Source organism: Carassius carassius, chromosome 47, assembly GCF_963082965.1.
Source record: "Carassius carassius chromosome 47, fCarCar2.1, whole genome shotgun sequence".
Lineage (NCBI taxonomy): Eukaryota > Metazoa > Chordata > Actinopteri > Cypriniformes > Cyprinidae > Carassius > Carassius carassius.
This window is the reverse complement of record NC_081801.1, coordinates 7722126-7743683: the sequence shown is the minus strand read 5'-3', so window position 1 is coordinate 7743683 and position 21558 is coordinate 7722126.

Below are 21558 nucleotides of genomic sequence, written 5' to 3'. Positions count from 1 at the left end.
TGGTTCGTTTAGTTTACACTCGAAGTAGATTGGTCTATCGAAGCGATATCCCATATTCGTCGGTCACCGACGTGGCGTCGAGAGTGACCGACTGAAAGGGAACTAATGCATCATTAAGGCATTTTAACCTTAAACTGTCAGTTCTGTCACTTCCTCCATTATAAACGTCCAAACCCTGTTGTCCTCACACATCAAAATCTTCTTGAGAGGAAAAGGACTGTTTTTGCTTGTGAACAGTGCTTGATCTGTGCTTATTTTTTTGAAACAAACTCTTCTCCATAGACTGAGGGTGAGTAAATTTTCAGCCAATTTTCATTTCTTGAGTGAACTATTCCTTCGCTCAACAGCATTTGTGACATTGTTAATGACCCAAGACATGAACAATATGCACGTTAACTTTACAACAATTTAACTTTTTTTGAAACCACTTAAAGTCAGCATGAAATGGAAACTCATAATGTTTTCATTTTATTGTTATGTATCTGAGGAAAACACTTGACATGCTTTTGTCTGTTAAAAATCGATGTCGTTGTCAAACTCATGTTTTGAGGTAATCAGCATTATACCACAAATACCATCAAATGAGCTTAATTTTTATTTAACCTTAGTAATGTACTTTTAAAGTGCATAAACTTAATGTAACTGTAAGATATGCAAGTAATTTTTCCTAAATCATTAATAAAAAATAAAACACACACACACACACACACACACACACACACACACACATATATATATATATATATATATATATATATATATATATATATATATATATATATATATATATATATATATATAAAATCATCTACCTTTTGGTCTCTTTCTTTGCTTGTATTTAAAGTGCTTGTGCCCTTTAGCCTGGCGTCCAGAGCTCAAACAAACAGAGAAGCCCTGGGCACAACAAGAAAACAGCCATTGTGAAGGAAGGGCACTTAAAGGGGGATGCCCTCTCATTGAGCCATTATTGAGATATACTGATGAATTGGGGCTGATCTGATGAGGAGAGTTTGTTCACCTCGTTTCTTTTAACCCAAAGGTGATGAACCTCTGACCACAGACACCAGGCCAGTTGCAAATATCTTTTTTTGTTCTCTTTATCCTGATGTCCACATTGTCAGCGTTGGATGATGTGCATTCCCACACATTCAGCCAATTCACACTGATCTTCCCCCTCCTGTCTCTGGTCTTGATCCTGTCCTGTCTTTTGTAGTGAACCAATAGCCTGGTACTGAAACCTTTTATTTGGGTTCACTGTGAATAGTGTTCTTTTGTGTGCAAAAAGTTTATAGATTTTAAAGATTTAGACTGATTTGCATAAAATTATTTAAAATAATAAGATGGAATTCCTTGAGAGAGAGAGAGAGTGTGTGTGTGTGTGTGTGTGTATAGATATTATAAGATATAAGATATGATATTAATATTATAGTTGTACAAATGTTATATTTTGTGAAATATTATTACATCATAGAGGAAAATTATAAAATATAAATAAAATAATAAAGAATAAAAAATATATACAAAATATACTCGTCTTGCCATGTACGTGTGTGTGTGTGTGTGTGTGTGTGTGTGTGCATGTGTGTGTGCGTGTGTGTGTGTGTGCGCGTGTGTGTGTGTGTGTGTGTGTGTGTGTGTGTGTGTGTGTGTGTGTGTGTGTGTGTGTGTGTGTGTGTGATATGCATACATATATATCATATTTATCATTAGCTGGAATGTATATTGATTTGCTTGAATTAGTGCTGTCATTATCATCTCCTGGCTACGAACTTCTCTGACACACTCTCATTCTCTGTCTCACACACATTGCACAAATGCAAACATGTGCATAGCCACACCTACACACCCATTACCTATATTATCTTTAATTTTTCTAATTGTACAGGATAGGGACTTTATTGCAGCTGCCAGTGTGCTCGTGTGACTGCAGTAAATGAAGCTTCCAAACAGCTCTTGGTAGTAATTACCTAAATGGGCTCATTCAAAAGCTCTTCATTGTAGAATCAGTTAATTAATTAGCTGTTTCACTGACAGGATAATGGTGAAAGCATGCTAAATAGATTAGTCTGGAACTTGATTTATTGTTGAAAGATCCCCCCCCCTCCTTTTTCTGTTTATCTCTCTTGCTCAATCTCTCACTTTCTCCTGCTGACTCCCTCATCTCAAACAACCACACAGGCAAAAAGACCCAGACACAGATGTCCATTACATGTGATATCTGGTTATTTACAGTGTGCTTCAGATATTATTTCCTCCGTTAGCCTGGTCTGTCCACTTGGACTGATATATGTAGGACCAATCGAAAATGGCTTTGTCAGACCCGTGACATACAGGTCAGCACATTCTTATCAGCAATGTGAGTTTGAATCAGGCTTGCAACATTTTTTAACCCTTTTCCCTTCTCTCGACTGTCCTCTGTATAAAAAAAAAATCATGTTTTCATGTTCTTAGTACTATCCCTGCCACAACTGTCTAAAAAGTAATCCTGCCGATCATGCTGAGATGTTTAATACACTCAGCAAGTCTTGCACACAGTTGACATAGTTTTATAATGTCTTAATTGTGGTTTCTTCATTAGTTTCAAATCTCCGGTTCACAAATTTTGCTTGTTTTGTTATTTTTTGGATCATTTAAGACCGCTTCTGGAATAGTTTTATAGATTTTATGTAAGCAAATAATGTTTATAATTATTTACACACATATGATGTACTCGGTAATGACAAACAGATATGACTTTGTTGGTATCTGTCACAATGTAAGTAATTATGTTTTAATGCACCATGAATTTCTGGTTGCTATACATTAGTGTCCAAATGTCTGAGACCAACAGAGAAAATGCTTCTGTTTTGCATTTCAGATTATATTACTAGAATAACAAATGAAGTAAAAAACTTTACTGAAAAATGAACAAGAATTTCAGGATGTTTAGTGTTTGGTTTGTCCTCCTAATTTAACGACAGCATGCATGAACTCCAAAAGCTTGTGTAAAACCTGATTATCATGTTCATGTTCAATCCATGAATGAATATGCTACATTTGCTACATTTCTGAATCTGCACTAATAAATGCCACACATGGTTAACATTATTCGAGCAGTTGCAGAATATAGAGTGCTCAATAATAAAAAATTTAATCATATATAAAGAAACATTGATGGGCGTATAACTTCCCTCAATCATGATGTCATAGAACCCAAATACCTTCAAAGCTATTGGAGGCAAAGAACGAGAGCGCGATAGAGAGAGACTGGGTGGAGGGGGGAACTTGAGAGAAATAGAGTTTAAAAGAGAGAAAGAGAGTTGGAAAATCTCTTGATTAATCAACAAAGAGAGTGGGAGCTCTCCTACCGAAGCCAATCAAAGTGAGAACGGCTCAGGGTTTAGCGCGCCGTGCCAAATCCTCTTGTTGCTCCTGCGGGGTCCGAAGAGCAGGGAGGGGTGTCTTCTTTGTCTGCACAAAGCCAACCTAACGTGCTTTAACAGCAACAAGGGATGGGAGGGCTGTTTTGGGGGGCCTCGAAAACAGCCAACAAGAGGTGTGAATGAGATGCCATTCTCTTCCGCAGGCTTTTACACTAATTCCCGTCCGTCGGTCCACTCTCTCCTTTCTTCCTCACGTCTGTGGAACAACAAAACAACAAACAGAGAGAAGCAGTGAAAACAAGGGATCCTGAGGGCTTTGTGAGCTTGTAATCCTTTAGCACTTCTGACCTGGTGTCAACGTGTAAGTCCCTGACCTCCCCATTCAGAGCCTATGATGTATGTCTATAGTCTATCACCCCGCCTCCCCAAAACTCGGCCTCTTCAACACACCGTGCTCCTTTAAGAAGTGCTGGCCAGGAATCCAGGCTTTGAAACACCTCATGGGCACTGAAAGGGGTTTGTAAGCAGCCTAAGTAGGAGAGGTTTGATCGTGTTTCTTTTCTCCCACCATTTAATTTATGTTCAGAGGCCATCTCGTTAACACGATCTTCCCTCGCTTTATTATTTTGGAGACCACCCCTCTCTCCTGCACCCCTCTTTCGCGGTCGACTTCAAAGACCTCCACCATATGAAGGAGAAAGTCATGTCTTTCGACCGTTCTTTCCCTCCCTGCGTTCTTTCCCTCCTAAGCAGATGAGGAGAAATTATCTCACTTTCTCCGAGCGCTTTGCATTTGAAAAAACGAATAATTAGCCGAATGGGGGGTTGGGTACACGTTGAGTTGGGGGTGATTAGTTCAATGGAGAGTTTGGACCCCCGTGCCAGCTATGCTCTTATACCACCAGACAAAACTACCTGCTTTTGGATTTAGATTCCAGAAGTATTTGATCAGAGATGATTGTTCTTTCTGTATTGAATATCAGATCCCTTTCTACGAAAACACTTTTTGTAAATAATATGATCACTGATCATAATATAGATGTACTGTGTTTGACAGAAACCTGGCTAAAACCTGATGATTACATTATTTTAAATGAGTCCACCCCCCAAGGTTACTGTTATAAACATGAGCCGCGTCTAAAAGGCAAAGGGGGAGGTGTTGCTTCAATTTATAACAACGTTTTCAGGATTTCTCAGAGTGCAGGCTTCAAGTATAACTCGTTTGAAGGAATGATGCTTCATATAACATTATCCAGAGAAACAAATGTTAATGATAAATCCCCTGTTATGTTTGTAATGGCTACTGTATACAGGCCACCAGGGCACCATACAGACTTTATTAAAGAGTTTGGTGATTTTACATCCGAGTTAGTTCTGGCTGCAGATAAAGTTTTAATAGTTGGTGATTATAATATCCATGTTGATAATGAAAATGATGCATTGGGATCAGCATTTATAGACATTCTGAACTCTATTGGGGTTAGACAACATGTTTCAGGACCTACTCATTGTCGAAATCATACTCTAGATTTAATACTGTCACATGGAATTGATGTTGATAGTGTTGAAATTATTCAGCCAAGTGATGATATCTCAGATCATTATTTAGTTCTATGCAAACTTCATATAGCCAAAATTGTAAATTCTACTTCTTGTTACAAGTATGGAAGAACCATCACTTCTACCACAGAAGACCGCTTTTTAAGTTATCTTCCTGATGTATCCAAATTCCTTAGCATATCCAAAACCTCAGAACAACTTGATGATGTAACAGAAACTATGGACTCTCTCTTTTCTAGCACTTTAAATACAGTTGCTCCTTTACGCTTAAGGAAGGTTAAGGAAAACAGTTTGACACCATGGTATAATGAGCATACTCACACCCTAAAGAGAGCAGCATGAAAATGGAGCGCAGCTGGTATTGCTTGGCGGGAAAGTAACCTATCCTACAGAAAAGCATTAAAAACTGCTAGATCCTATTACTTTTCTTCTCTTTTAGAAGAAAACAAACATAACCCCAGGTATTTATTCAATACAGTGGCTAAATTAATGAAAAATAAAGCCTCAACAAGTGTTGACATTTCCCAACACCACAGCAGTAATGACTTTATGAACTACTTTACTTCTAAAATCGATACTATTAGAGATAGAATTGCAACCATTCAGCCGTCAGCTACAGTATCGCATCAGACAGTGCACTATAGACCCCCTGAGGAACAGTTCCACTCATTCTCTACTATAGGAGAGGAAGAATTGTATAAACTTGTTAAATCATCTAAACCAACAACATGTATGTTAGACCCTATACCATCTATGCTCCTAAAAGAGGTGCTTCCAGAAGTCATAGATCCTCTTCTGACTATTATTAATTCCTCATTGTCATTAGGATATGTCCCCAAAACCTTCAAACTGGCTGTTATTAAGCCTCTCATCAAAAAACCACAACTTGACCCCAAAGAACTAGTTAATTATAGACCAATCTCGAATCTCCCTTTTCTGTCCAAGATACTAGAAAAGGTGGTATCCTCACAATTACATTCCTTCTTAGAGAAAAATGGTATATGTTCTTAGGATTTAGACCGTATCATAGTACTGAGACTGCTCTCCTTAGAGTTACAAATGATCTGCTCTTATCATCTGATCGTGGGTGTATCTCTCTATTAGTTTTATTGGATCTTAGTGCTGCGTTTGACACAATTGACCACAACATTCTTTTGCATAGACTTGAACACTTTGTTGGCATCAATGGAAGTGCGTTAGCATGGTTTAAATCGTACTTATATGACCGCCATCAGTTCATAGCAGTGAATGAAGATGTATCATATCGATCACAAGTGCAGTATGGAGTAACTCAAGGCTCAGTACTAGGGCCGCTACTCTTCACACTTTATATGTTACCCTTGGGAGATATCATCAGAAAACATGGTGTTAGCTTTCACTGTTATGCTGATGATACTCAGCTCTATATTTCTTCGTGGCCCGGTGAAACACACCAATTTGAAAAACGAATGGAATGCAAAGTCGATATAAAAAACTGGATGACGAGTAATTTCTTACTGCTAAATTCTGAAAAAACAGAGGTGTTAATTATAGGACCTAAAAACTCCGCTTGTAATAACCTAGAACACTGTCTAAGACTTGATGGTTGCTCTGTCAATTCTTCGTCATCAGTTAGGAACCTAGGTGTGCTATTTGATCGCAATCTTTCCTTAGAAAGCCATGTTTCTAGCATTTGTAAAACTGCATTTTTCCATCTCAAAAATATATCTAAATTACGACCTATGCTCTCAATGTCAAATGCAGAAATATTAATTCATGTATTTATGACCTCAAGGTTAGATTATTGTAATGCTTTATTGGGTGGTTGTTCTGCACGCTTAGTAAACAAACTACAGCTAGTCCAAAATGCAGCAGCAAGAGTTCTTACTAGAACCAGGAAGGATGACCATATTAGCCCGGTCCTGTCAACACTGCACTGGCTCCCTATCAACCATCGTATAGATTTTAAAATATTGCTTATTACTTATAAAGCCCTGAATGGTTTTCCACCTCAGTATTTGAATGAGCTCCTTTTACATTATAATCCTCTACATCTGCTACATTCTCAAAACTCAGGCAATTTGATACTACCTAGAATATTCAAATCAACTGCGGCCGGCAGATCCTTTTCCTATTTGGCGCCTAAACTCTGGAATAACCTACCTAACATTGTTCGGGAGGCAGACACACTCTTGCAGTTTAAATCTAGATTAAAGACCCATCTCTTTAACCTGGTTTACACATAACATACTAATATGCTTTTAATATCCAAATCCGTTAAAGGATTTTTAGGCTGCATTAATTAGGTAAACCGGAACCGGAAACACTTCCCATAACACCCTATGTACTTGCTACATCATTAGAAGAATGGCATCTATGCTAATATTTGTCTGTTTCTCTCTTATTCCGAGGTCACCGTAGCCACCAGATCCAGTCTGTATCCAGATCAGAGGGTCACTGCAGTCACCCAGATCCAGTACGTATCCAGACCAGATGGTGGATCAGCACCTAGAAAGGATCTATACTGCCCTGAAAGACAGCCGAGACCAGGACAACTAGAGCCCCAGATACAGATCCCCTGTAAAGACCTTGTCTCAGACGACCACCAGGACAAGACCACAGGAAACAGATGATTCTTCTACACAATCTGACTTTGCTGCAGCCTGGAATTGAACTACTGGTTTCGTCTGGTCAGAGGAGAACTGGCCCCCCAACTGAGCCTGGTTTCTCCCAAGATTTTTTTCTCCATTCTGTCACCGATGGAGTTTCGGTTCCTTGCCGCTGTCACCTCTGGCTTGATTAGTTGGGGTCACTTCATCTACAGCGATATCGTTGACTTGATTGCAAATAAATGCACAGACACTATTTAACTGAACAGAGATGACATCACTGAATTCAACGATGAACTGCCTTTAACTATCATTTTGCATTATTGACACACTGTTTTCCTAATGAATGTTGTTCAGTTGCTTTGACGCAATGTATTTTGTTTAAAGCGCTATATAAATAAAGGTGACTTGACTTGACTTGACTAGAGTAAGGAGTGAAATAGGTTCTTCTGCTGGTATGCTTTTATCACAGTTCAAACAGTTCAGCCACAAATTTAAATTCTGTAATTTATTCTCTCTCATGCCATTTTTGGTTAATTGATGAAAAATTAATATGTCATTTGTATGGAAATTTATGATTTTTAGAAAAATGCATGAAGGACCACCCCTAAAGCTTAAGCAATTGCACAAATTCATACAACAATGAATTGCTATAAGAGTGTGTAGATTTTTTTTTAATCAGTGAAATAGGTCTTTTAATTTGATCAACAATCATTAAGACAAGATGAGCTTGATGACAGTTATTTATGGTATTCTTGATATAAATTAAAAGCATAAAAAAGTATAATAAATTACAAAATAAATAAAGGAAAAAAAATACCGTTAGATATTAACAAAGCACTTACAATATTTGTAAAGTATAAAAATCAAAAAAGATTTTCACATGTTTTTTTTGGCAAATGTTGATATATGATTAAATTAATATATAATATTTGAATATTGGTATTAATTTTGCACTTTTTTGTCAACAAAATTTTCATCAACAGTAATTTGATGTTTCTATTAAAAGCAAACTGTTGATTAAAATATGATGATTTATAAAAAAAATAACATTGTTTGATATTAACAATGTATTTGAAATGTTTATTCATGTTTTAATTACTATAAAATGTTTATTGCTTGTCAACTAAAATGTTATTTTCATCAACTGAAATTAGAAACAAGAACTATATTTGATTTGAAAACCACAGGAAATGTTTTTTTCTTTTCTTGTGATTAACAAAAATTTAGTTCTATTTATGTGGCTTCAGAAGACTTAATAATATAGAGATAAGAAATATAGTGCACAAGTTTTATGGACCGCTTATATAATTCTTTAGAGCTAAACAGCTGTGATCACTTTTTTCATTTTAGGGTAAAATTTTTGTAAAGATTATGTTATTTACAATAGGTACAATAGGTAAAAAAAAATGTTTTTAGGTAAATGTTTGTAAAGACATGACAGTGAATAAATAATGACTGAATTATTTTTTGTGTTAGCTATAGCTTCAACACAGGGATGTACAATAGCATAAATCTTGTGTCTATTAAAAGGGTCTGGTCAACACATTCAAATTGTCTTCCTTTTATAGGGAATGACTAATAAATGTTAGTAAAGGCCGATTTGATAATGTTCAGTGTGGTGATTGAAGCAGGTGTTTTCTAAGAGAAGCACAATACTGAAACTGACAGACACAGAATGAGTGTCAGAGGTTTATGGTGAACAGCGGTTGTCTTGGCCCCCTGGTCCCCACGCACCGAGAGAGGGCTGTGTAAGCTAGAGATATGCAGAGCAGCATGTGTGTGTGTGTGAGCGTGTCTCCCTCCGCTGAGTCCTTAGGCAGAGATGGACTTGATAACAGGCTTCATCATTATCACAGCAGAGCAGGCGATTAAACACACTCACCCTCACTCATACACACACAAGCTCACCTTGCCTCGTTCATGCACACATACTCACACTCACATGAAGTTGACACACGCCCACACACACACACAAGTCATATGTATATACCAAAAAAAAATAGTGTACTTGTAAGTTTTTGCATGTATATACAAAGATATTTCAAATATGCATTTTCATATTAAAATATGGATTTGATTTCCAATTTTTTATTTTTCACTTAAAGCATCCCATACTCCTCTTGACTGTTTACAACATGATATATACAGTTAAGATACATATCTTTTTTGTATGTTGGTGCCTGACAAGTCAATGCAGTAATATGGAAACTAATGAAACATTCATACATATGGCAATTCAACTTATAAACTGCAAATGGCATGCTGAACTATTGGACTGACCAATATTAGGTCAGTGATTTATTTCATTATTGTTCTTATCATTTTACAGTGTGAAATCAAAACAATTCTGTTTTTAAGTATAGATTTTTTTATTGTTATTATTATTATTATTATTTTACTTATGCTCGTAAAATCAGATAATGGAGTAAAGCATGAGCAAAGATCTTCCATTATTATGTTACTTCAGTCACTTTCAAAACAGCAGTGCCTTTTTGACTCAGTTTCTCCATATTTGTGGATTTACACAACTTGTTGATATAGTCTGTGCGATCTTGGACTATGTTGATTCTGTCCAACGTGGCCTTGATTAGCGCTTGGAGCGGAGTGTTTTTGACAGCTCACTAATGTTGATTCAGTCTGAGGTCCATTAGCACGTGCTGTTGATTTGATTTCTCTGCTGTTGGTTTTTCAGTGATGAGCTGCTGTCAACCATCTCAGAAAGTGCGGTCTGTTAGCAGTTCACATCAGGATCTGTTCTACCGAGGGACTGCTGTTTGTACATTTCCAGAGATATTGATCCTCTGCAGAAGGGAAAACATTAGCGCTAACATGGGCTAGTACTGGAGCGAGCTAGGTAAATAGCTTTGTGTGGTCTGAAGAATCCAGTCCCCTCAAGGAAATGAATTGCTGTTGTATTTGCAGAGCATTCGCTGGAGGTGATCTCCAGCTAGGCAGCTTCAGGGCAGGCTGATCGACGGGGTGTCAGAGTGGCTTCACGCGGTGCTCTGGTGTGCTCACAGCACAGACACAGTGCTGTGATTATACTGCATTGTGGTATTTGGTGTGGGAATGTCTTCAACTATGGGCCTTGTGGACAAAAAATAATCTGAAAACACACACTCTGTTCACTCTCTCACTAGCTTTATTCATCCACTACCTATGTTTAACAGTGAAAATAAAATCATGACAGTAGAATTTTGTATTTTGTGTGCTCTTTTAAAAAAAAAAAAATTAATGCACGATTGAATTATATTTACACACTTTTTGTACAATTTTGCAGGTTGATTGCAAATTGCATTCAATAATAATTATAATAAAAATAATATTTTACCACACATTACATGCTTCATATTTGATCTCCAGCTTGTGGTAACACTTTATTTTGATTATGCCCTTTAGACATTTATTATAAGTAACTTTGCAGCTATGTCAACTAGAAGTAATTAGATTATTAGTAGACTGTCTGCTTAATATTTGCTAACACATTTTGATGGTCACCCAACAGACATTCTACTGACTATAAGTACTTTTTGCAGGTACATCAACTTATGCTACTAGTTACTTTTAGTCAACTGCATTTCTAAAGACCATCAAAATAAAGTGAACACAGCTTGCTCATTACAAACACTCTTGTCTTCTCTTGTCAAAACTTTATCTAACTTTTGATGAAAGTTTTTTTTATCTGCAAAATTGTTGATTGTAATCTTTTACATGATACATTTTTACACATTTCATTTTAATTTCATGGTTTATTTTAATATTTTAATTGAAATTGAAGGTCTGAATTTGAGATGTGTAAACAACCAAATCTATGTATAAACCAAATTTTGAAAAGGCTGGGACATAAACGTGCCTGTTTTTGAAGAAACACACATATTTATGAATATATATTTTTGAATTTTCCTTTAAATCTCTCATGCTTTCTCAGCATATATTTATAGATAATAACAAAATAAGTCTTCTTCATTCACGAATGATGCTTTTTGGTGTAATATTACAGCTAAAAAAGGATCAATAGATTAATTGAAGTTGTCAGATTAGCTCCCTCTTTATGTCATGAGTTTGCCATTTAAAGGGAAGTGCCAGTGGGGGGTTGGCATTAACCAGACTCCTAAAGGGCACGCCATTAATCACCATCCAATGTAGTTGGGCACATGGACCAACCACTGAATCCATGTCACGTAGCAAGCGATAAACAAAATCAGTGACTCTATTCACTACACTTTAATATTTAGAATATATAAAATATTGTCACTGCACTGATAAAGTCTTAAAGCAGACCTAGAATTACCCCAGAATGACTTAGAATGGATGCAAAAGTGCCTGGCCCACCAGTTTTTGGCTGAAAAACAAACTGTCTCCATTTAGTGATGAAAAATTCCCTCATTTACTGTAAGACTGGAATGAGAATGGTCCAGTCTCATGGGGACATCAGGCTGCAGATTCATTCTGAATAATGTGCTTTATATGAAAAATTAATTTCACATTTCATCGCATTTTACAAACAATGCAGAGCTTGGACCCGGTAGTGCCAGGATTTTTTATTTATTAATGTATTTTCAAAATCCAAGGCCAGCTTTTAGTCTGACCATGTCAAAGGTTATGTAAAAAGTCTTTTTATGATTAAAATGTGCCATTACTGTCCTTGTGAACTGACCTGAGGGCATATGGTAAGAAATAAAGCAGGTGGCTTGATTTTATATGACTATACATAACACCAAAGGCTCTCATTTTCCTCACCTTCCATACGCACAGAATTTTCAAGGATTCATATTAACAAAAGTACAGACATTTGAACACAAATACACTGCACCCCCCCCCCCCCCCCCAACACACTCACACAGAAACACAAACACACACTTTCTGAGAAATATTCGCACATTTCTGCATGGATGGAGAAGGACACGCACACGCTCATGCACGGACAGCCTTGCGGGCAGCATATGAATATTTAACAGTATCTTCTCTCCGAGCATAGAGCCTGCCAGTCATTGTCAAATAGGACTTAATCTTTTCAATTTCTGGGTGCAAATATTCACACTGGCTGCTGTTTGTCTGCTCCATTAATGAGCCTCTCCCCTATAATCCTCGGCTGCTAATTCAAGTGGCTGCTGGGGCGGCCAGCCAGGAGAGAACAGGGCACAACTGCACATACAGAGCTCAGATTATCCCTACCCTCACAAGCTCTTTCTTCTTCCCTCTCTGTACCTGACTCACTGTCGTCCTTTTCATACATACCTCAGACATTTTCTTTCACATATACAGATGCATCTCAAAAAAATTTTATGTTGTGGAAAAGTTCATTTATTTCAGTAATTCAACTCAAATTGTGAAACTCGTGTATTACATAAATTCAGTGAACACAGACTGAAGTAGTTTAAGTCTTTGGTTCTTTTAATTATGATGATTCTGGCTCACATTTAACAAAAACCCACCAATTCACTATCTCAACAAATTAGAATATGGTGACATGCCAATCAGCTAATCAACTAAAAAAAACCTTCAAAATGGTCTTTCACTTTGGTTCACTAGGCTACACAATCATGGGGAAGACTGCTGATCTGACAGTTGTTCAGAAGACAATCATTGAAACCCTTCACAAGGAGGGTAAGCCACAAACATCAATTGCCAAAGAAGCAGGCTGTTCACAGAGTGCTGTATCCAAGCATGTTAACAGAAAGTTGAGTGGAAGGAAAAAGTATGGAAGAAAAATTTGCATAACCAATGAAGAGAACCACAGCCTTATGAGGATTGTCAAGCAAAATCGATTCAAGAACCACAGGAAATGTCAAGGTCCTACAGTCTGGAGGAAGGGTGGGGAAGCTCATAATCCAAGTTGCTTAAAGTACAGTGTTATTTTCCACAGTATGTGATGATTTGGGGTGCAATCTCATCTGCTGGTGTTGGTCTATTGTGTTTTAGAAAACCAAAGTCACTGCACCCGTTTACCAAGAATGTTTGGAGCACTTCATACTTCCTTCTGCTGACCAGCTTTTTGAAGATGCTGATTTCATTTTCCAGCAGGATTTGGCACCTGCACACACTGCCAAATGGTCCAAAAGTTGGTTAAATTACCATGGTGTTGGTGTGCTTGACTGGTCAGCAAACTCACCAGACCTGAACCCCATAGAAAATCTATGGGGTATTGTCAAGAAGAAAATGAGAAACAAGAGACCAATAAAATGTAGATGAGCTGAACGCAACTGTTAAAGGAACCTTGGCTTCTGTACCACCTCAGCAGTGCCACCAACTGATCACCTCCATGCCACACCAAATTGAGGCAGTAATTAAAGCAAAAGGAGCTCCTACCAAGTATTGAGTACATGTATAATAAATGAACATACTTTCCAGAAAGCCAATTTTATTGGTCTCACGAAGTATTCTAATTTGTTGAGATGGTGAATTGGTGGGTTTTTGTTAAATGTGAGCCAAAATCATCACAATTAAATGAACCAAAGACTTAAACTCCTTTAGTCTGTGTGCATTTAATTTATTTAATATAAAAGTTGTAACGTTTTGAGTTGAATTACTGAAATAAATGAACTTTTCCACGACATTCTAATTTAATGAGACCCACGGGGCGGCAGTGGCTCAGTGGTTCATGTAGTTTGTCTACAAACCGGAAGGTTGGTGGTTCAATCCCCGGCTTCACCTGACCAAGTGTCGAGGTGTCCTTGAGCAAGACACCTAACCCCAGCTGCTCCCGTCGAGCTGGATGGTGCCTTGAATGGCTGACACCGCAGTCGGTGTGTGAATGAGTGTGTGAATGGGTGAATGTGAGGCAAATTGTAAAGCGCTTTGGATGGCCATGTGGTCTGTTGAAAGCGCTATGTAAATGCAGTCCATTTACCACCTGTACAAAAACTGATTCTTTCTCATTCTTGTTTTCTTGCTCATTTCCATCCTTTATTCCTTCCATCAATCTGACATTATGTCCTCTTTTCTATTCTCATTCCGTCTGTACTTCTCTGTAAGCATTGCCTGATTTTCTTAATTTATGATTTATATATCAGTTTTCATTTGTTTTTGCAACAGCCCTGTATTGTAAACAATGATTGTTAGATCAAGTAAAATATTTTTTCTACTTTCTACTAGAAAGATCAGAGTATATTGTAATTAAAAAGCTGAAACAACAAATATGTGTGTGTGTGTGTGTGTGTGTGTGTGTGTGTGTGTGTGTGTGTGTGTGTGTGTGTGTGTGTGTGTGTGTGTGTGTGTGTGTGTGTGTGTGTGTGTGTGCATTGGTTTAGATGGTTTATAAGGACACAAATGGGTATGACACAGGTATTGCAATATGTGTCCCTGTAATTCAACAGTGTTTTTTATTTTTGTTTTTAAATCTAAAAATGCACAAGGTTTTCTGTGAGGGGTAGGTTTAGGTGTAGGGTTGGTATAGGGCGATAGAAAATACAGTTTGTACATGAAACCTATTACGCCTATGGAGAGTCCCCGTAAACCACCAATACCAGTGTGTGTTAAAATACATTGAGAAAGGTATCCATTTGCACTTTAATGTTGCTTGACAAAGAGGTTCATTGCAGCTAGATGGTGCATTAAGTGTTCACATGAAGAGTGTTCTCAATAGTTTAAAACACCAAGTACTTATACATGTATTACATGTAGATTTATAATAAAAACCATAAAATGAAGCATGTAATAATGAAGCATTTAAAATAGTGGCAATGATCCCAGCAAACTGCATTGGGATTATTGTTTGATTTCTGATCAAGTTTGTGTTGGTTAAAAATATGTTATTTGACTAACATCCTCCAAACCCAAGAAGCTGAAGTATAGCTAAGTGTCTAATTGTTCCTCCCACACTAAAATGTAAATTTAGTTGCATGTAATTTTAACTCATGTCTCACAGAACAGTTCTTAGCAGGTGTCATTTTCTTACCAATAATTTATACTTGCAGTTGTTGTTGATTTTTCCCCTCATCTCGTTCCTCTTATTCCTTCTCATCTTTGCTCTCTGTCCTGTCGTCCTTCCATCCTCTTCCACTGTCTCTCACCCTACTCCTCTCCATCATGGTAAGCAGTCAGAGCCATTTAACTAAATGCACCTTCAGTCAGTCCATTAGTGCATTATGGGTGTGGGTTGGGGCTCTGGTCGTGGTGTCTGACCCCAACACCCCCCCGCCCTGTTCTGATTTATGGAGTATATGAGGGCAGAGGCAGAGTGCCCCCCTCCTCTCCACTCATTACCTCATTAAGATGGACCAAAGGCTGCAGGTAATCTCTCTCATCATGCCTCAGTGACATGGTCTGTACCCTATACACAATCACACACACACATCCTGCAGGCATGCAATTCAAGTACTTTTATAAACACACACACAAACAAACACACATTGCTTTCATCCAGCTGGCACTACACTTTACAATAATACGCACTGATTTAGATAACACGCTATTCAAGCATTTGCTCTCAGTAAGATTTTTTCAGAAATACTTTTATTCAGGAAGGATGCATTAAATTGATCAAACGTGACATTAGAGACATTTATACTCTTAAGAATAGATGAAACCAATGTGTCGTGGTTTCCACAAAAATATTCAGCATCATAACAGTATTGAGCACCAAATCAGCATATTAAAATGACTTCTGAAGGATCATGTGACACTGAAGACTGGAGTAATGCATACTGAATATTCAGCTCTGCCATTACAAGAATTAATCACATTCTAAAATATACTAAAAGAAAACATTTTAAAACTGCCATAATATTTCACAATACTGCTGTTTTGCAGCATTTTTTATAAAAGCAGAACCTGTTTGAATTTCTCAGACATTCTGCTCAACTATATATTGCACAGAAAATGGAAAGTAATAATGGCTTTCATATGACATGAAGGTGACTACATAAAACTGAATTTTCATATTTGGGTGTCAAATTTCTGGGTGTCAACTATTTCTGTCAAATAGGGGCATTGTAGGGCTTGCTTGTAATAACATATTAATGTTTTGTGGATGCTAACATTACAAAGTCATTAAATTAATAATTTACAGAAGTTATTATTATTATTTTTTTAGCATTAAATTTAGCATTGGTTTAAAATAATTTAATGTTGTATTTACATATAATACATATTTTAAAAATTTTTCATAGAAAGTAATTAGTGGACCCTCTGCGTTAAGACATTTTCCCACATTTTTAAACTGTCAACTATAGCAGTAAATGACAGCTCAGTTGCATTTTTGACAAGATGGTTTCCACCCAACTGTCTGGTGGCTGTTAATAAGTTTCTTGGCATTTCAGTGGCTGTGAGAGTGTCGAAAGTGTGAATGTCTGTATGTATTTATACTCTTCAGGACAGGGGTCTCACATTGGTGTTCTGAGGATAGTTTGGGTGTTAATGGAGAGAGCTCTGATTAGAACAGATAAGTGAGATGGACAGGGCTGTCGATAAAAGGCCCTGAGAGAATGTGAATGTGTGTGTGTGTCTGCACCTACTGCACTCAGACAGATCAGCTCTTCAGAGAAGTCTTACTCCACAGATACACAGTTTCATATGCATTCACATGTTTTTCTGTGTGAAAATAAGCACGCATGTGCATGCCTGTAAGAACCAGCCCCCCTTCACCACCCCATCCCTGTAGTGTCCGGCTGTGTGATGGCTCCCCTGACAGGCAGCAGTAATGCCCTCTCTGATCTCTGTGAAATTGCCGGGTTGCTTTCAGCAGCTGAGGACTCGCTAGAGACAAACCGCCTTTTAATTCCCAGCGCCAGAGGTGAGAGAGAGGGAGGCCCCTGGGACAGCTACCAATCAACCATCCATCACACTGACCGACCCCCACAACCACATCCCGGCTCACAGCCCCCTCCAGGCCTATCCCAGCCATGCTGCCTCAGCCCTGGGGAGTCATGTACCCCTTTGGTGGATGGATACGGAAAGCGGAGGGATGGGGAGGGGGTGCGGTTACAAATCAAAATGCTTGAGATGCCTGTTCACCTCTTCTCCTACCTTTCAAGACTAAAGGCACATTGGACCGAGAGTGTGTCTGTCTGCCCGCCTGTGTGCAGTGGACTTGATTGTGGTACGGCGTAGAAAACATGCTGAGATGGCTTGGTCCCTCCAGGCTAGTTCTGGCAGTGAGAATCAAGGTCTGTGTAGGGGAAGTGGAGGTGTGCCACTCACTGCAATGTCTCCAGGGAGACGTGTTTTGAGTGGAGCTCATTTCAAAGTGTGTACGTTCGTGTCTCTAATGTCCTTTTGTCTATTTACTTTACACTTTTCCCTCTGTGTATCTTTTGCTTGCTGAAGTTTTAATATTTTTTATATTATTTTAGTATTTATTTATTTTTATTTTATTAAAATTATTTATATTTAAAATAATATAATTTAGATCATTCTCTGTATTTTTTTTCAGAATTACCTAATTTTGGAATATACACACTTAAAAATACATTTTCCAAAAGTGAGTTCAAGAAGAAGCATTTTGGGTTCCCCACAGAAATGCCAATAAAGCAATTATTGATGCCAATAAAGAACCTTATGTGTGTATGTATATTAAAGTTTTTTTTTATGGAACCATAGATGCTACTAAATAAATTTTTTTAAGGGTATGTAGTATTTATAAAATACATTCTGAGAAATATGTGTAATTATGTCCCTCTCTTTCGATTTCTTTGTGTGTTTTCATTCATGCTAATAGTTTGTGTGTTTATGTGGAAATGTCCACTAAATAAAACGTGCATAAATTAGGCCCTCTAAACACTTCTGTCTGTAAATTATACAAAAAACACAGAGCTGTTTTATCTAATATGCATGTATTCACGTCCTATTCATGCAAAACTCTAGAGATCATGCTTGTGCGATATCTTTGATAGACACCCAAAGCCTTTGAGAGTGATATAATAAGGACGTTTGCCTTTAAATGAATCACATATGCTCTGCTCTTTCAGTTTATGGAGTTTTGCAACACTTGTTGCGTAAGTGTAAATGCATTAAATATTTCAGTTGTTCTTTCTTCTTTTTTAATAATGTCATATCTATGTGCATCACCAGAAAAATTTGTAGATTAGATGTAATTATGTTGACACAAATGAACAGTAAATAAATGGGCATCTGTGTCAAGTTTTCTGCCTCTGCCTCCTCTTAAATTTTAATGAGTTGAATGTAAAGTTGAACATGATTAAGAAAAAGAGACTTACAAGAATCACTATCCACTCATTGAATAACTCATAATAACTGTTTTGTCAATTTGGCTCCTGGTGTTGAGTTACTGTACTGAAAAGTCTTAAAGACCGACTTACCATGTTTAATGGTAAGATGTTTAGGAGAGTGTCTAATATGTTAGTATGTAATAATATTTGATAATTGCTGACTACTTGTGTCATTATATGCCATAATAATGAGATAATGGTCAAATATGATTATTTTCTACAAACAATATGCATCAACCAGAAGAAAAATCAAAAAGTGGGTTGGTGGGTGGGTTAGAAGGGTCTGTAGGGTAGTCTTAGTAATATAGCAATATCGTTTTTTCTTTGCAATCTTTTTTATTCATAAATGTACACATTCATGTTTAAACAGTGTTTCCAAACATTGCCCTAATTCTCATAATGCGTATTCAATTGATGCTAACCAATAGAATCCCCATTCCCAGGGGTAACAATCATTACAATCTGTTTTAGGTGGTACAGTACATTGTTAAACTCTTTGTATTTCATTAAATTATAAATTCATATGTCATATATGATTTTTTGTTTTTAAGATATGCTAGTAGCCTAAATTATGTTGCATGAAATGAAAATTAGCCTACATTTGAGCAAAATTTTATTTTAATGAAGAAAAATTCTTAACTATACTAAACTATACTAAAATATCGAAATTTGTTTATAATATCTATCCCTCCTGGAAGTTATTGTATAATTTTCACACACTGACTGGGATGTAGGCTATGGACTTCCTCTGCTGCTGCAAAAAAAAAAAAAAAAACAATAGACACCATAACAAAATCTGTTATGGTTTTACTGGTTATAATGAGACTTGTATTGGTTTTAATGGAAACTGTAATGGACCCTGTGGATCTCTGTGGATCTCTGTGGAACTGGTCACTTTCTATTGGTGGCTTGTTAAAACCAATAAATCCTAATTAGGATATGTCCTAAAATACACTACAGAAAACCAAATTTGATTGGTTTTAATGGTTAAAAGTTGATGGTTTGTAATATTTGTAATGGTATTGGAAACCATTAGAATTTTCTGTGATGGCTCTATTGTTTTTTATTTTTATTTTTTTACATTAACGGTCATCATAAGCATCGTAAATCCTCTAAAGTTTTTCATATTTGTATTTTTTTTAATGTATGTGCATAAATAACTATTCTTTGTATTATTACAAAAATTACAAGAAAAAAATAGTTAACTAATGCGCGGGTGTTTCTAATGCATGCGTCTATGTGAGGGACAGTACATTTGACATCATTTTCTCTTCTGACTGCCGTTATCAGTCTCTCTCAATGTTTTCCCTTTTATTGAAAGTCATGAAATCACTATCATGGAGTTTTTCTTTTGCTATGTGTGCAAATGGGAATGCAAAAAAAAAGTGTGGTACTCTCCCATTTACTTCTCTTCAAGTTAACCCAACTATGACGACATCCGCTGCTGAGAAACCCAGAAATGTGAAAAAGCTCCATTAGTTACTCTGAACACAAATCCCTCCCGCTGTTTTCAGAACCCTGGACAGTTCCTGTGTCTACAGTACACAGGTGCCTTTGCGCGTTCGACTAACGTTTGTTTGTATTGCAGACCTAAGGCCCTTTCTCTTGGAGGTTCATAGCAATGTAGCCTGTTGATTAGACGTAGAAGAATGAGCTCTCAATAACCGTTTCCAATCCCAAATGTTAGCTTTCCCAAGCATCATATGATAACGCGTTGGTTCGTTTATGATGCAAGTGGGAAAGTTCTGTGTCATCTAAAGTCAGCTTTTAATAAGTTGTTGCGTGTCTATATTTCGCATTCACATAGTTTTAGGTGCATATGCGTGTACGCACAAGCTGTGGGCTGATTCGCTATTTAACCATAAGGCTGACAAGGTTAGGCCAGTCTGTTAATGGCTCTTCTGTCAGGGCGATTGTAAACAGATGGCACCTTTAATTTTAGCATTTAGCTATTTAAAAATATGCAAATGACTGGAAGTAGCCCAGGCGTGCATTTCAGTCATATTTGCTTATTCGCGGAGGGTAACGTCAGGGGGAAAATTGAGGATTTCTTAAATGGGAAGTCAACAAAACAATACTTAGTGAGAAAATAAATAGCTTGCGTCACGAAGGGATTAGAAATGTAAGCGAAGCCAAACTCTTGTTGCCTGCCAACAGCAGGGGCCCCGAAACTCGCCCTTGGCTCTCCTTTTCTCCAGCATGCAGCCCACCGGCATCCCCTGACTCCAAATATTACCAAATGCTGTTTAGTCGTTGCTTAAGCCCTGCATGTTGTAAAAGGATTATTCATTTCAGGGAATAGATAGATAGATAGATAGATAGATAGATAGATAGATAGATAGATAGATAGATAGATAGATAGATAGATAGATAGATAGATAGATAGATAGATAGATAGATAGATAGATAGATAAGGTTCTTTATTCATTTAGACTTATAGGCATTTTTAGTGAAACCCATATTTTAAAATGTTTATAATTGTTTATGTTTATAATAATAATAATAATAATATATATTCAACTGATGTTTATTATTATTCCTACCATATTCCTCTTATTATTATTATTATTATTATTATTATTATTATTATTATTATTATTAGATTTTGTTGTTTTAAATAGTCCCCGACTATTTTATTTAACAATGCACAGAGCATTGGTTACGGTGTTTGCGTTGGCTTTCTAATCCGATACACTAACACAACTGTAAACTACGTGCTATTGTTTACATGCAGAGAGGGAAGCGGGTAGACAGACCACGGGTGGTCTGATCCGGATTTATTCCAGTGATCAGACATGCCTGTAGCTTCCAGAACCCGTGAAAACACGGCTCCCTGACAATATGCCGCTATGATATTATCCCACACAATATTTAATG